Source organism: Rosa chinensis, chromosome 2 (assembly GCF_002994745.2).
Source record: "Rosa chinensis cultivar Old Blush chromosome 2, RchiOBHm-V2, whole genome shotgun sequence".
Lineage (NCBI taxonomy): Eukaryota > Viridiplantae > Streptophyta > Magnoliopsida > Rosales > Rosaceae > Rosa > Rosa chinensis.
Genome location: NC_037089.1, coordinates 49398292 through 49413533, shown reverse-complemented (window position 1 = coordinate 49413533; position 15242 = coordinate 49398292).

Here is a 15242-nt window from a genome sequence, read left to right as displayed (position 1 = left end):
TAACACCTTGATTTAGGGAGATTATTTTGAATTAATTACATGATTATTTTCTGATTTATCTCCTCAATTTTGGCCAAGAATGAATGTGGATATCAAGGATTGTGTCTGGACCTGTTTTCAACCTTTCTGCTTGTTGTAATCCCTTGAATTTCTCCTTCCTTATCTGTCGAAGTCTCCCTTTGGCCATAATCATGCATTTAGGATTTAATTGAGATGTCATTATCCATATATATTCTTGAAATTCGGCCAAAATCAGTTTGCATCTAATATGGACCCAAAATCTGATTACAACAAGCAGGACTCCTCATTTTTTGCCATTTCTCTTCATTTATTCCAATGTACCTAGAAAATAAAAACTAAATTAAAATTTATTTATTTAAGGAAATAACTAAGTAAAATATGAGGAAATAACTATTAAAACATCCCATTAAAATGCTCCTATCAGTGACTACTGCCTATGTCATGAAAAGAATTGACTTCCTATATTTTGTGAAGAGTAAAAAAAGACTTATCACAACGAATGTCTCATAGCTTAAGCAAGAAGAAAAACAAAGAATGTTGCTATTAGCCAATTAGTAGAATAAGAATATGAAGAATATTTCTATGAAAGGAAGGATTCAAAAGTTCTAGCTTTGGCATCAACTGTTCTTTCATCTCTAAAAGAAGAAAAGATAGAGGAACAAGTAGATGAAAACATAGAACTTATTGAACTAGAAAACAATCCAGAATAATGTAAACCATTCATACCACAAGAACAAGCCCAAGAAGACGAGCTTCAACAATCGAAAATCATCTCTACTAGTAAATACAACAACACATAGAGATTGGATTGAAATTTCCTGATCACAAAAAATATCATCTACATGCATTTGTAGATAATGGATTAGGTTTTACAGTTTCAAAAAGATTTGCAATTCCAGAAGAACTCTGGAATGAAGACAATAAAAGAATAGTTTGATGGAAGCCATTTAACCATGAAAAAGGTAGCTAGAGATGTTCACATCACCATTGGTGGAGGAACATTTATAATCAACACACTTTGGCAATCAGAAGCCCAAGGGTCAGATTTCTTGTTGGGAAATGATTTCCTTTTCCAACAAAGATTTGTTCAAGATGACGAAGCTATGGGCTTCAGAAAAGGAGACAGAATGTTTTGGGCCAATAGACTTACCCAAGAAAAAAGTGTAGTAGGTCCAAACTTTACTACTCAATATCAGAGATTGCAACGAAATAGTGGTGATCATAAGCCCTATCAGCCAAGATTTGAACCTATGCTTCAAATCAAGCAACAACAAGAATTGCTTATTGAAGATTCTTCTAAAGAAGAAGAAGAAGAAACTAGCGAAGATGAAGAAGCTAGCTTCATCCATGAGCATAACCTCAAGCATTTTCAAAATAAGCTAGCATCTCATAAGATCCCTACTCTTGATAAAATCAAGAAAATGCTCGAATAGAATATAGATGTCGACCCTCAGAAATTTTGGGAAAGAGACCTAGTGGTCTGTGAATTAAGACTACATAATATGAATGCTATATGTCATGTCAAAGGTATTCCTCAATATAAAGAAGAAGATAAAAAATAATTCAAAAAAGATATAAAAGATCTCCTGAATAAGAGATTAATTCGACCATCTACTAGCCCTCATCATGCTCCAACTTTCTACGTGAGAAACCATGCAGAAAATGTTAGAGGAAAAGATAGAATGGTGATTGACTACAGAGATGTCAATAAAAAGACCGTTAAAGACGGTTATCAAATAGTTCAAGCAAGAGTCTTGATCAATCATCTCAAAGGAGCTAAAGTCTTTTCAAAATTCGATGCAAAGTCAGGTTTTTGGCAAGTAAAGAGCATCTAGATAGTGTTCCTCTCACTGCATTTGGAACACCACAAGGTTATTACGAATGGTTAGTAATGCCATTTTGCCTAAAACAAGCCCCTTCAATCTTCCAAAGAAAGATGGATGACATCTTCAAACATGTTGCTGAATTCTGTGTTGTCTACATTGATGACATCCTTGTCTTGTCCACAAACAGAGAAGAACATATGAAACACCTTTATGAGGTTGTTAAGCTAATAATTTAGCATGGAATCATCTTAGGAGGAAATAAAGTTTTCTTTATCCTAGATGAAGTTGATTTTCTTGGTATAAATATCAAGAATGGAGTAATAAAACTCCAACCCCATATCCTCGAGAAAATCTGGAAATTTCCAGACAGAATTCCTGACGCTAAAAGTCTACAGAGATTTTTAGGAGTCTTCAACTACGGAAGAGATTTCATTCTCAAAATCTCAGGATTAACAGCAATGTTATCTCCTAAAACAAGTCCTAAAAGAAAATGGAACTTCACAGAAGATGATGAAAAAATTGTTAAGCAGATAAAAGCCCTCTGCAAAAACCTCCTTCTTCTCCAACAACTAGAAGAAAATGATGAAATCATTCTCCAAATTGATGCTAGTGATAATTAATGGTCTGGTGTTGTTCTAGCAAAAACGTCGGCAACTAATATTGAAAAGATCTGTAAATTTTGTAGTGGCAAGTTCAGCCCTGCAGAACAAAATTATCCTACAGGAGAAAATGAAATCTAAGCTGTCAAGAAAACAATTTCTCCAGATTTTCTAGAAAAACCTTTTACTGTACGCACCGATTATGCTAAAGTAAAGAATTTTAAAAATTTTAAACTTGACAAAGCTGTTGATAGAGGAACATTAGCAAATTGATAATTATTTCTTAACCAATATGATTATAATGTTGAATTAATTGCAGGAAACAAGAACTATCTTTCAAACCCTCTAACAAGAGAAATAGCAATGTTCAGCCGAAGAGAAGGTGATGAAGGTCGCAATTCCAGAAATAGAAGAACTTCAAATGAACCCGAACATGCTGAGGATTCCAAAGAGAAGATCCTTAAAAGATTTTTTTCTAGGTCCAAAAGGACTAGCCACAACTGATCAATGCCAGGATAAATGATTGGCTAGCCCATCTTAAACGGCAGACGATAAAGGCTCATCAAGACCGTTTAAGGCTGTTGCTTTGCCAAAAAGCAACATAGCCCATCTGGAGTTAAATGTTTAGGGTTTAGGAACTAAAAACCTTTGAAGAACCTGTGTTCAGAACTGGCAGAAGGTTAGCATACTACCATAAGCCTATTTTAGATAATCTTTTATATGCCTTTTAGGAAAGAAACAGTGGACTCATGTTCCCAGCTTTGTTTGCCCTAGCTGAAGAACTCCATGAAAATGTCATACCACAGTTTGAAGAATTTTATGAAAATACACAGCAGAGTGCTGTCCAGAATGAATAAAAATCTAATATATTGAAGATCCTGAGAGTGCTAGAGTTCCTGTTTCAGCACTTAAAGAATCAGACTGGTTTGATTTTCATAATCTTATTGGAAGTCATAATTCTAATTCATGTCTTCCTCCGACCCTCTTCAGCATCCTCGGACCTTATGTTGGAAGATATGTGGTTAATGTTCAGAGTGAACATCCTCAAGAACACAAGCTTTGACTTGTTCAAAATGGTTTTGTCCATAATCTCTGGACTAAAATCAATGATGATCTCAAAGGACTACCACCCATCATTGTTAACACAGTTAAAAGTGTTAGAAAAAATGGCTGCATTTTTAGGTAAAAGTTTGGATCTACTATACCAGAATGGATTCAGAAGAAAAATGATGAAGTTGAATACATTTCTCCATATCATTATGTGAGAATTATTCAAGGAAGATATCTTCAGCCTGCATGTGTAGGATATAATGACAGGACCCGACCCAGGAATCGCCCCACTTACCTGGATACGAGCATGCGGGGCCCACTTTAAGCGAAATCCTACCGAAAATTCGGCAGAACCTCCCCTAAAAATGGGCTACCCAAAATTTCACAAACCTGGACAAGATTTCAACTATATCTTCTACTCAACCTACAATATCAAATTTACAATCCATACAACAACATCCATCAAACTTCAAAGAAAAGTTTTATCAGAGCAACACTAAACTAAGCCGATATCATACAAGGTAGGTTAAGTAATAACCTACGGACAAAAACGGAAGCGCTGATTTCCAAGTCCTTGAGCCTGGACGCAATCTCTGCTAATCTGAAATCTGGGCATTTGAAAACGAAGGGCCCAGGGGAAAACATATAAAATCCATTAGAGTGAGTGGACAAAACCGAAACTAGAATCAAAACAATTTATGGTATGCTTCCCCATTTCTCTTTTTAACAAAACCATCATGCAGCGAGACTTCATTAAAATTTCCAACTCAATCTTTTTCCAAGAAACTCATTTGATGACTAGGAAGGACTGCTTCCTAGGCATCTCATGCCATCGGGGAGGGACTGCCACCCGATGATGCATCGGAAGGGACTGCCAACCGGATAGGAGGCGGTGATTAGTTGGGACTGCCAACTAGCCACAGGTAGTAGACGGGACTGCCGACTAACTACATCAAGTCATCTGGAAGGGACTGCCAACCAGGTGCGTTGGATGGGACTGCCAACCGAGCTGTAGTCTGGACGGGACTGCCGACCAGACTATTACCTAGAAGGGACTGCCAACTAGGTAAGATACGCATGCGCCAAAACTGGCCTCCTTGTCAACTGTTTCCTTTTTTAATCCTTTTCTTTCCACAAAATCACATTTCAAAACTTAATACCATGCTGCATGCATTATTTAAATAAAATAAAGGTTCACTCACAAGTGAATCCCGCAGCTAACCCTGCTGCCTGCCTGTGTCCTCCTCGCTCGAGGGCTCAGTACGTCCTGTCACAATAGAATAGGATATAATACCCATATAATGAAATACTCTCAAAACAACCCATTCCCCTTGGAATAAGCGTCTATTAATCACAAATTGTCATAAAACTCCCTCACTTAAACTTGGGATTAAATTCTATAATTCCTTAAAATCTCAAAGCCCTCAAAGCCCTCTAATTCAAACTACTCAACCGATTTTAATTCGATTTCTCAATAGTTCAAAGACTTCACTTAATCTAATCCTTCACAAGAACCGTTCGATAACTTAATCAATTTAGTCTCACTTCCTTCATCACAAAACAAAGAAAACTCAATATCCAACAAACCTCAAGTTTACCACAAACTCAAAGATCAAATTCAATTTCAATCAACCTATTTAATCCAAAATCAACTCCATAAAACACAACCATTTCTAAACCTGCAACAGTCGACAATTTCCAACAAAACAACCCTCACAAACAGTTAACTAGCTTAAAAACAATTCAAAAATCTTCAATCCTGCAACAACAATTAAAACTAGACAGAAGGGGTCGAAAATTCAACCCAAAAATCTGGAAATTCGGTGTTTACTGTTCATCACAACACTTCAACATCAATCTCACTTCCACAAGCTAAAATGAGGTTGAAAACATATCTAGCACTTCACCATCAATCAAAACCATGAAGATTTCCGGCCGAAACAGGCGGAAATCGAAGACCCAGTCGGAAAATAAAACCCGACCGCCACTGTTCATCAACCCTACCACCTCCTCCGGCCAAATCAATCTACAAGGAGGTCGATAAAGTGTTCCATCCTTCTCAGCGGCCCAAAGGTACAAAGATTTCCGGCCGAAGACTGCCGGAAATCGAAAACCCAGTCGGGGTTCTCAAACCCGATCGACTCACTCCCTCCTAAATCAAACAAACCGAAGCTACCCAGTAAAAGGCACTTACCTGAGATGACAGAGGATGAGAAGAGGAGGCTGTGGTGGCCGGAGACGAGCCCAGCGACGTCCGGAGGTGGGGAATCGGCCAGAATTTGGTTTCGGTGCCCTGAGACGAAAAGAAGAAAAAGAGAAAGAAAACCGGGGGGGGTCGATATCGGGTTCTCCCGATTCTAAACTCTCTCTCTCTCTTTTAAATAAAAAAAAAATCCTATTCCCCTTTTTTTTTTTAACAAAACCAATAATTTTAAAGGAAAATACCTTAAACACTTAAATCACACTTCCCCGTAAAAACTCCCATCGAAACAAACTTCGTGTCTACGAACTCGATTTTTCGTATCCTACAACAAACTCGAATAAATTTCCTAATTTACCTTACTGAAGAAAAAGTCACTCCTCGGTCAACCACGGTAAAAAGTAATTAGTAGGTACGGGGCATTACAATCTCACCTCCTTGTAAAATTTCGTCCTCGAAATTGTACCTGTCGATGAAAACATGTGGATACTGTTGTCTCATTTGATCCTCTGGTTCCCAAGTAGCTTCTTCAACCAAGTGATTCCTCCTTAATACTTTAACCAAAGGTATAATCTTACTTCGGAGTACTTGCTCACGACGATCAAGGATCTGTACTGGTTCTTCTTCATATGTTAGATCTTCTGTAAGTGTAATGGGTTGAGCTGTTAACACATGTGAAGGATCAGTGATGTACTTGCGAAGCATGGAGACATGGAAAACATCATGTACTTGAGATAGTTGTGGAGGTAAAGCCAAGCGATAAGCAACAAGACCAATTCGTTCCACAATCTCATAAGGACCAATATACCTCGGACTTAGTTTCCCTCGTTTACCAAACCTTACCACACCCTTCCAAAGAGATAACTTCAGAAATACCCAATCACCAACTTGAAATTCAAGATGCTTCCTGTGTTTATCTGTGTAGCTCTTCTGTCTGCTTTGGGCCGTCTTAAGTCTCTCTCTGATCACCTTAACCTTATCTGTTGTGATTTCAATAATCTCAGGACCAATAAGTTGTCTTTCTCCCACTTCATCCCAACACAAGGGGGTCCTACACTGTTTCCCATACAAAGCTTCGTAGGGAGCCATACCAATACTCGAATGGTAACTGTTGTTATATGCAAACTCCATCAAAGGCAAGTGCTTATCCCAACTTCCTTTAAATTGTAGAGAACAAGCCCTCAACATGTCTTCCAAAGTCTGTATAGTCCGCTCAGATTGTCCATCAGTTTGAGGATGGAAAGCAGTGCTAAATTGTAATTCTGTTCCCAAACATTTGTGAACCTTCCTCCAAAACTTTGATGTGAATCGAGCATCACGATCAGAAACAATGGACTCGGGAACTCCATGAAGCTTTACAATTTCATCCACATACAACTTTGCCAATTTATCCAAACTAAAGGTTTCCTTAACTGCCAAAAAATGAGCTGATTTGGTGAGTCGATCTACAATCACCCAAATACCATCATTACCATCCTGCGTACGAGGTAACTTGTAAATAAAATCCATGGTGAGATGATCCCATTTCCATTCCGGAATGGGCAAAGGTTGCAATAACCCCGACGGTTTTTGCCTTTCCGCTTTCACTTGCTGGCACACAAGGCATTTGCTCACAAAAGCTGCAATTTCTCTTTTCATGTTTGGCCACCAATAATACTCTTTGAGAGTCCGATACATTTTTGTACCACCAGGATGCAGGGCATACGCGGAGTTATGAGCTTCATCAAGTATTTCTCGTTTAAGTGCTTCAACATTAGGAACACAAAGTCTCTTCCCAAACATCAATGTTCCATCTCTTCGAATAGAAAACTCAAGTTGCCAACCACCACGAACACCTTCTTTAATCCCTTCAATTCTTGGGTCAAGAGGCTGGTTTTCCCGTATTTTATCAATGAATGCTGGTCTCACATGAAAACTAGCCACCAGAGTACCAACCTCATCAACCGATAACTCAACCCCCGTAGATATCAACTCTGCCAATAGGGGTACACGAGTGGCCCTTAAATATGACAAAGTCACCGATGGATTCCTACTAAGTGCATCCGCCACCACATTTGCTTTACAGGGGTGGTACTCAATGGTACAATCATAATCCTCAATCAATTCCATCCATCTTCGTTGTCTTAAATTTAAATTCGGTTGTGTAAACACATACTTGAGGCTTTTATGGTCAGTGAAGATCTGACATCTGGCTCCATACAGATAATGCCTCCATAGCTTAAGAGCAAGTACAATAGCTGCCAACTCTAAATCATGTGTGGGATAATTCAACTCATGTGGCTTCAACTGTCTAGAAGCATAAGCAATCACATTACCATGCTGCATTAAAACACAGCCTAAGCCTTGTCTAGAGGCATCACTGTAAATTACATACTCCCCACTATCATCAGGCAAGGATAAAATTGGAGCACTAGTCAGCCGACTCTTAAGTTCTTGAAAGCTCTGCTCACAATTCTCAGACCAAACAAATCTGACACCCTTTCTCGTTAACTTAGTAAGAGGAGCGGCAATTCTAGAAAAGTTTTGCACAAAACGTCGATAGTAACTAGCAAGACCCAAGAAACTACGAATTTCTGTTACATTGGTAGGTCTTTCCCAATTCAACACTGCTTCTACTTTTTGGGGATCCACACTAACACCAGCAGCTGTAATGACGTGACCCAAGAATGTCACTTGGTCAAGCCAAAACTCACACTTACTGAATTTAGCATACAATTGATGTAGCCGCAGAGTCTCCAACACAATATTCAAGTGCTCTGCATGCAACTCTTCACTCTTAGAATAAACCAATATGTCATCAATAAACACAATCACAAAGCGGTCAAGATATGGGCGAAACACCCTGTTCATGAGATCCATGAAAGCAGCGGGTGCATTAGTCAACCCAAAAGGCATAACAAGGAACTCATAATGACCATAACGTGATCGAAAAGCAGTTTTGGCTACATCCTCCTCTTTAATCCGTAACTGATGATAACCAGACCTCAAATCAATCTTTGAGAAAACTTTAGCACCCCTCAACTGGTCAAACAAATCATCAATGCGGGGCAAGGGATATTTATTCCTTATAGTCATCCTGTTTAGTTTCCGGTAATCAATACAAAGCCTCAAAGTACCATCTTTCTTCTTCACAAACAACACAGGTGCACCCCAGGGAGATACACTAGGTCGTATAAATCTCTTATCCGTTAACTCCTGCAACTGTACATACAACTCCTTCAATTCCGCCGGTGCCATTCTATAAGGTGCTTGAGAGATGGGTGTTGTACCTGGAAGTAAATCAATGGTAAAGTCTATCTCTCGCGCCGGAGGCAATCCAGGCAATTCTTCTGGAAATACATCTGGATAGTCACCAATAATAGGAATTTGACTAAGATCCATAACTTCGGCATTTGAATTCACCACATGTGCCAAATAAGCTTGGCAACCCTTACTCAACATCTTCTTAGCAGTTAAAGCTGAGATCATGCAAGATGGGAGAACCTCCCGTTCACCATAAAAGGTGATAACTGGCTTACCCGGACTCCGAAATAATACAGTACTACAAAAGCAATCCACTAAGGCATGATGCATCCGAAGGAAATCCATCCCTAGGATTACATCAAACTCCACTAACTCAAATGGAATCAAGTCCGCCTCTAAGCAAACTCCCTCCACAAACACTCCACAAAAACGATGTACCCACTCAATTCTATGTCTTTCCCCCGATGGTTGAACAACATGCCACTCTCCAAGTAGGAGAGATGGGGGCTCATTAGCAAAGAAAGAAAACCTCTTAGACATGAAGGAGTGAGAGGCTCCCGGATCAATCAAAATGAAAGCTGGTTGACCAAAAACAACTAACATACCCATAATGACGTTCGGTGCAGTGCGACCCTCCTGCTGGGTCATAGCATGAAGACGGGCCTGGGTCACTGGACGCCCTCTCTGTCCACGACCCGGCTGAGTGCTGCTCCTGCCTGACAAACTGCCATGAGAACCCGAACTAGTAGCACCCACAGAGGTCTGACCCATACTCTGACTAGTAGTAGTGAAGACTCCCTGGGTCAACTGAGGGCATTCTCTCCTGTAGTGACCCCACTGGCCACACTGGTAACAAGTCCCCACACCTGCCTGACACGGGCCCACATGGTGCCTACCACAAGTAGCACACTGGGGATAGTCCCTCGGAATCGCCTGTCTACCAAAGCCTCCACTGGAACTAGCAGTACCACCCCTGAACTGTCTCCTACCTGTCTGTCCAGGCCTCCTGAAGCGTCCCCTGAAACGCTGACGAGAGCTAGAATCTGAACTACTCGGTCTACTGCCTGATGACGATGCAGAACCCGAACTAGAGGCAATTCTCTTAGATGGCCCCTGACTAGGACCGCCAATCTCCAAAGATCGGGAACCGTCCAGATATCTAGCCTCACACCTCATAGTAGCCTCCACAGCTAACTTAAAAGTCGGATAATCATGAGGCGCCAACCAATCCCGATATACAGGTAGAAGGCCATTGATAAACTGATCAACCTTCAACTTTTCTCAGGGGCAAACCGAGACAAAGCAATGAAACGCTCCTCATACTGTAACACAGTCATCTCTTCAGTCTGCTTCAACTGCATGAACTCAAATCGGAGACGGTGCTGGGATGCCTGATTATAGTACCGATTTGAGAACTCCGTTTTGAACTCTTCCCAAGTCATGGTAGTTGGGTCATAACCCATATTCCTGGTACCCTGTCACCAAAGCCATGCATCCCCGTCTAGGAGGTCAATAGCCAAAGGAACCCTCCTAGCAGCTGGACAACCCAAGGACTCAAATACTCTCTCCATGCGGGTAATCCAGTCTCCTGCTACGGACTCCGTAGGAGCACTAGAGAAAGTATACGCCCCATGGCATCTGGCACGCTCCACAGTAAAGTCAGTCCTAGGATTGGGGAGTGCCGCTGCAAAACGTACAAACAACCACTCCACGGTCCGTAACAACCCAAGAGGAACTTGCTCATCATCACCCTCACTAGCGGGTGAATGGTTCCTGCCAGCACGAGATCTGCGTCCGGGTCTCATTCCACCTGAAATTCCCATAACTGAGTTACACCAAAATATTTATACCAACAAAAACTATCTTACATACTTGATTGGTACGTCAGCACCGAAGAGTATATGATGGGGAACCGCTGCAGTCGGGCCATCACTCGGGAGGTACTGAATACTATCAAGCATGTAAGACAACTATAAAAAAGATATCGGCCACAGAATCTAATAACCTAGTGCTCTAATACCAACTGACAGGACCCGATCCAGGAATCGCCCCACTTACCTGGATACGAGCCTGCGGGGCCCACTTTAAGCGAAATCCTACCGAAAATTCGGCAGAACCTCCCCTAAAAATGGGCTACCCAAAATTTCACAAACCTGGACAAGATTTCAACTATATCTTCTACTCAACCTACAATATCAAATTTACAATCCATACAACAACATCCATCAAACTTCAAAGAAAAGTTTTATCAGAGCAACACTAAACTAAGCCGATATCATACAAGGTAGGTTAAGTAATAACCTACGGACAAAAACGGAAGCGCTGATTTCCAAGTCCTTGAGCCTGGACGCAATCTCTGCTAATCTGAAATCTGGGCATTTGAAAACGAAGGGCCCAGGGGAAAACATATAAAATCCATTAGAGTGAGTGGACAAAACCGACACTAGAATCAAAACAATTTATGGTATGCTTCCCCATTTCTCTTTTTAACAAAACCATCATGCAGCGAGACTTCATTAAAATTTCCAACTCAATCTTTTTCCAAGAAACTCATTTGATGACTAGGAAGGACTGCTTCCTAGGCATCTCATGCCATCGGGGAGGGACTGCCACCCGATGATGCATCGTAAGGGACTGCCAACCGGATAGGAGGCAGTGATTAGTTGGGACTGCCAACTAGCCACAGGTAGTAGACGGGACTGCCGACTAACTACATCAAGTCATCTGGAAGGGACTGCCAACCAGGTGCGTTGGATGGGACTGCCAACCGAGCTGTAGTCTGGACGGGACTGCCGACCAGACTATTACCTAGAAGGGACTGCCAACTAGGTAAGATACGCATGCGCCAAAACTGGCCTCCTTGTCAACTGTTTCCTTTTTTAATCCTTTTCTTTCCACAAAATCACATTTCAAAACTTAATACCATGCTGCATGCATTATTTAAATAAAATAAAGGTTCACTCACAAGTGAATCCCGCAGCTAACCCTGCTGCCTGCCTATGTCCTCCTCGCTCGAGGGCTCAGTACGTCCTGTCACAATAGAATAGGATATAATACCCATATAACGAAATACTCTCAAAACAACCCATTCCCCTTGGAATAAGCGTCTATTAATCACAAATTGTCATAAAACTCCCTCACTTAAACTTGGGATTAAATTCTATAATTCCTTAAAATCTCAAAGCCCTCAAAGCCCTCTAATTCAAACTACTCAACCGATTTTAATTCGATTTCTCAATAGTTCAAAGACTTCACTTAATCTAATCCTTCACAAGAACCGTTCGATAACTTAATCAATTTAGTCTCACTTCCTTCATCACAAAACAAAGAAAACTCAATATCCAACAAACCTCAAGTTTACCACAAACTCAAAGATCAAATTCAATTTCAATCAACCTATTTAATCCAAAATCAACTCCATAAAACACAACCATTTCTAAACCTGCAACAGTCGACAATTTCCAACAAAACAACCCTCACAAACAGTTAACTAGCTTAAAAACAATTCAAAAATCTTCAATCCTGCAACAACAATTAAAACTGGACAGAAGGGGTCGAAAATTCAACCCAAAAATCTGGAAATTCGGTGTTTACTGTTCATCACAACACTTCAACATCAATCTCACTTCCACAAGCTAAAATGAGGTTGAAAACATATCTAGCACTTCACCATCAATCAAAACCATGAAGATTTCCAGCCGAAACAGGCGGAAATCGAAGACCCAGTCGGAAAATAAAACCCGACCGCCACTGTTCATCAACCCTACCACCTCCTCCGGCCAAATCAATCTACAAGGAGGTCGATAAAGTGTTCCATCCTTCTCAGCGGCCCAAAGGTACAAAGATTTCCGGCCGGAGACCGCCGGAAATCGAAAACCCAGTCGGGGTTCTCAAACCCGATCGACTCACTCCCTCCTAAATCAAACAAACCGAAGCTACCCAGTAAAAGGCACTTACCTGAGATGACAGAGGATGAGAAGAGGAGGCTGTGGTGGCCGGAGACGAGCCCAGCGACGTCTGGAGGTGGGGAATCGGCCAGAATTTGGTTCTGGTGCCCAGAGACGAAAAGAAGAAAAAGAGAAAGAAAACGGGGGGGGGGGGGTCGATGTCGGGTTCTCCCGATTCTAAACTCTCTCTCTCTTTTAAATAAAAAAAAAAAGAAATCCTATTCCCCTTTTTTTTTTAACAAAACCAATAATTTTAAAGGAAAATACCTTAAACACTTAAATCACACTTCCCCGTAAAAACTCCCATCGAAACAAACTTCGTGTCTACGAACTCGATTTTTCGTATCCTACAACAAACTCGAATAAATTTCCTAATTTACCAGACTAAAGAAACAGTCACTCCTCGGTCAACCACGGTAAAAAGTAATTAGTAGGTACGGGGCATTACATATAATGGCCAACCAAATTTTAGCATTCCTTGGATGAAGGCTATGTCTCTAGAGTATATCAAAAAGATCATCGAAGAAGATAATGAAAACGCATTCCTGGTAGCAGGAGAGAAAATCATAATCACTGCTTATGATCACCCTGAAGTTATTCGCAGTGTCCTTTTTCTATCTCTCAAGAGAAAAGAAATTGACTCCACGTTAGCATGTTTGCAGTGGATCTAAAAGCTTGAAAATGATAACAACTACAAAATGTATGCAGATACAGATGTAGAGGAAAATGGAACCAAAGCCAGGATGGAAAGCAACTCCTTTGTCCTTGGCCACAATTCTGAAACAGGTGAAAACGTGTGAGGCAATAGGTGTAGAAAGCACCGAAAATAACTTTTGCTTTTCACAAAAAGATGAAGGTGAAAACATTTCACCAAAGGGAATCTGTTTTTCCTCAATTGACCTCAATCATCCAGAGCACTCACAAAAGCAGAAAATAATGGAGTTGTCCTGTACATTTTTATGTTTTGAATTCTAGTTTGAGTTCTGCTCCCTATATAAGAAGCCTTAGTTTCAATTTGTAAGGCATCAGAAAATTGAGCAGAATAATTTTCTCTCAAGAAGTAAGAAAGCCAAAGTCGTAGTAATAGCAGTGTGCTCTTCTCTTCCTGAAATCTCCAGTATGGAGTGTGCTTTTATTCCAAGCACTTGTACACTCAGTCAAGAGTAACTAAACAACCTTAATTAAGTTGTTTATCCAAGAGTGAGGCTCTGCATTTTTAGTCTGTACATATGTTTGAATAAATAAATTCCAGTGTGTGCCCATACAAAAATATTTGTTCCTTCTTGTGATTTAATCTTTATGTATGCTAGCAGACCTGCATACATTTTTTAAATATCTTCCATTTACCAGAATTTCTTCTCACTAAGGCAGCAGTGATTTCGCCCTGTTAGTAACTGCTTAGACAAGAGGTCATTAGGTGAAGTTGTGGCATGTTGAAGGCTAGTTCTTAACTAAGAAGGTTTTGCTCATTTGCATGATATCTTTTAAATTTTTGCAAATTTTTTTAAATGGTAGAACTTAACTTTGTTAGTTTGATAATACCAAAGTGATGTTGACATGCAAAGTTAATACACTATTCTGATAGTTTCCAAAGTTCATACACCAAAGTTTAGAATCATCCATATTTCATACACCATTTGTGAAGATATCTCTTATTAAAATTAGTTTAAGTATTACAAAAAAACATCTTTCACGCTTAGATATTCACACTTTCATTTTACAAACGGTAGATGAGAAAGCTAAGATTATAAGAGAGTACAAGCTGAAGAAGTAATAATGAAGGTAGAATTTCTCTTAAGGTGACCCTCGTAGAGTCACTTCGGATTTCAGGATGAAATTCAATGTGGGTCCTGTCATGCTTAACATTCTTAAAAGGTATAGAAGAGTATAAGCTAAAGAGGTAATAATGAAGAAATTATAAAGTCACTCATTTGTATCTTTAATTAGGATTACCGCATAAAATTATTTAAAAAAAACTAATATATAATCAATCAATTGCCACTTTAGATAAAAAAATTCAATGATTTTAGCAAAATATGGGTGAGAGCGAGAGCCCTTCCACCCTTCCAAACCCTACATTGCCGCTGATGGGTGTCGTATTCAGAGGCCTTTAACGTCTCCCCTCCAGTGTCTGCCTTGGTTGTATGAGCTTCTCCTGTCATGCTGTCCAACCGCTCATTACTCGATGACAAAACCTTCCAACAAATACGACTTTTGGTGATTTATTAGGCTGGGGTGTACCATGGCTTTGGTTTTGGGGCGTTTTGGTATGAGTGACAATTCGGGATCCAGGCAGGGTTTTGATGGACAAGAGGCTGAGAAGGGATCGGTCCCATAGTGTGCTGCTGTTTTGGTC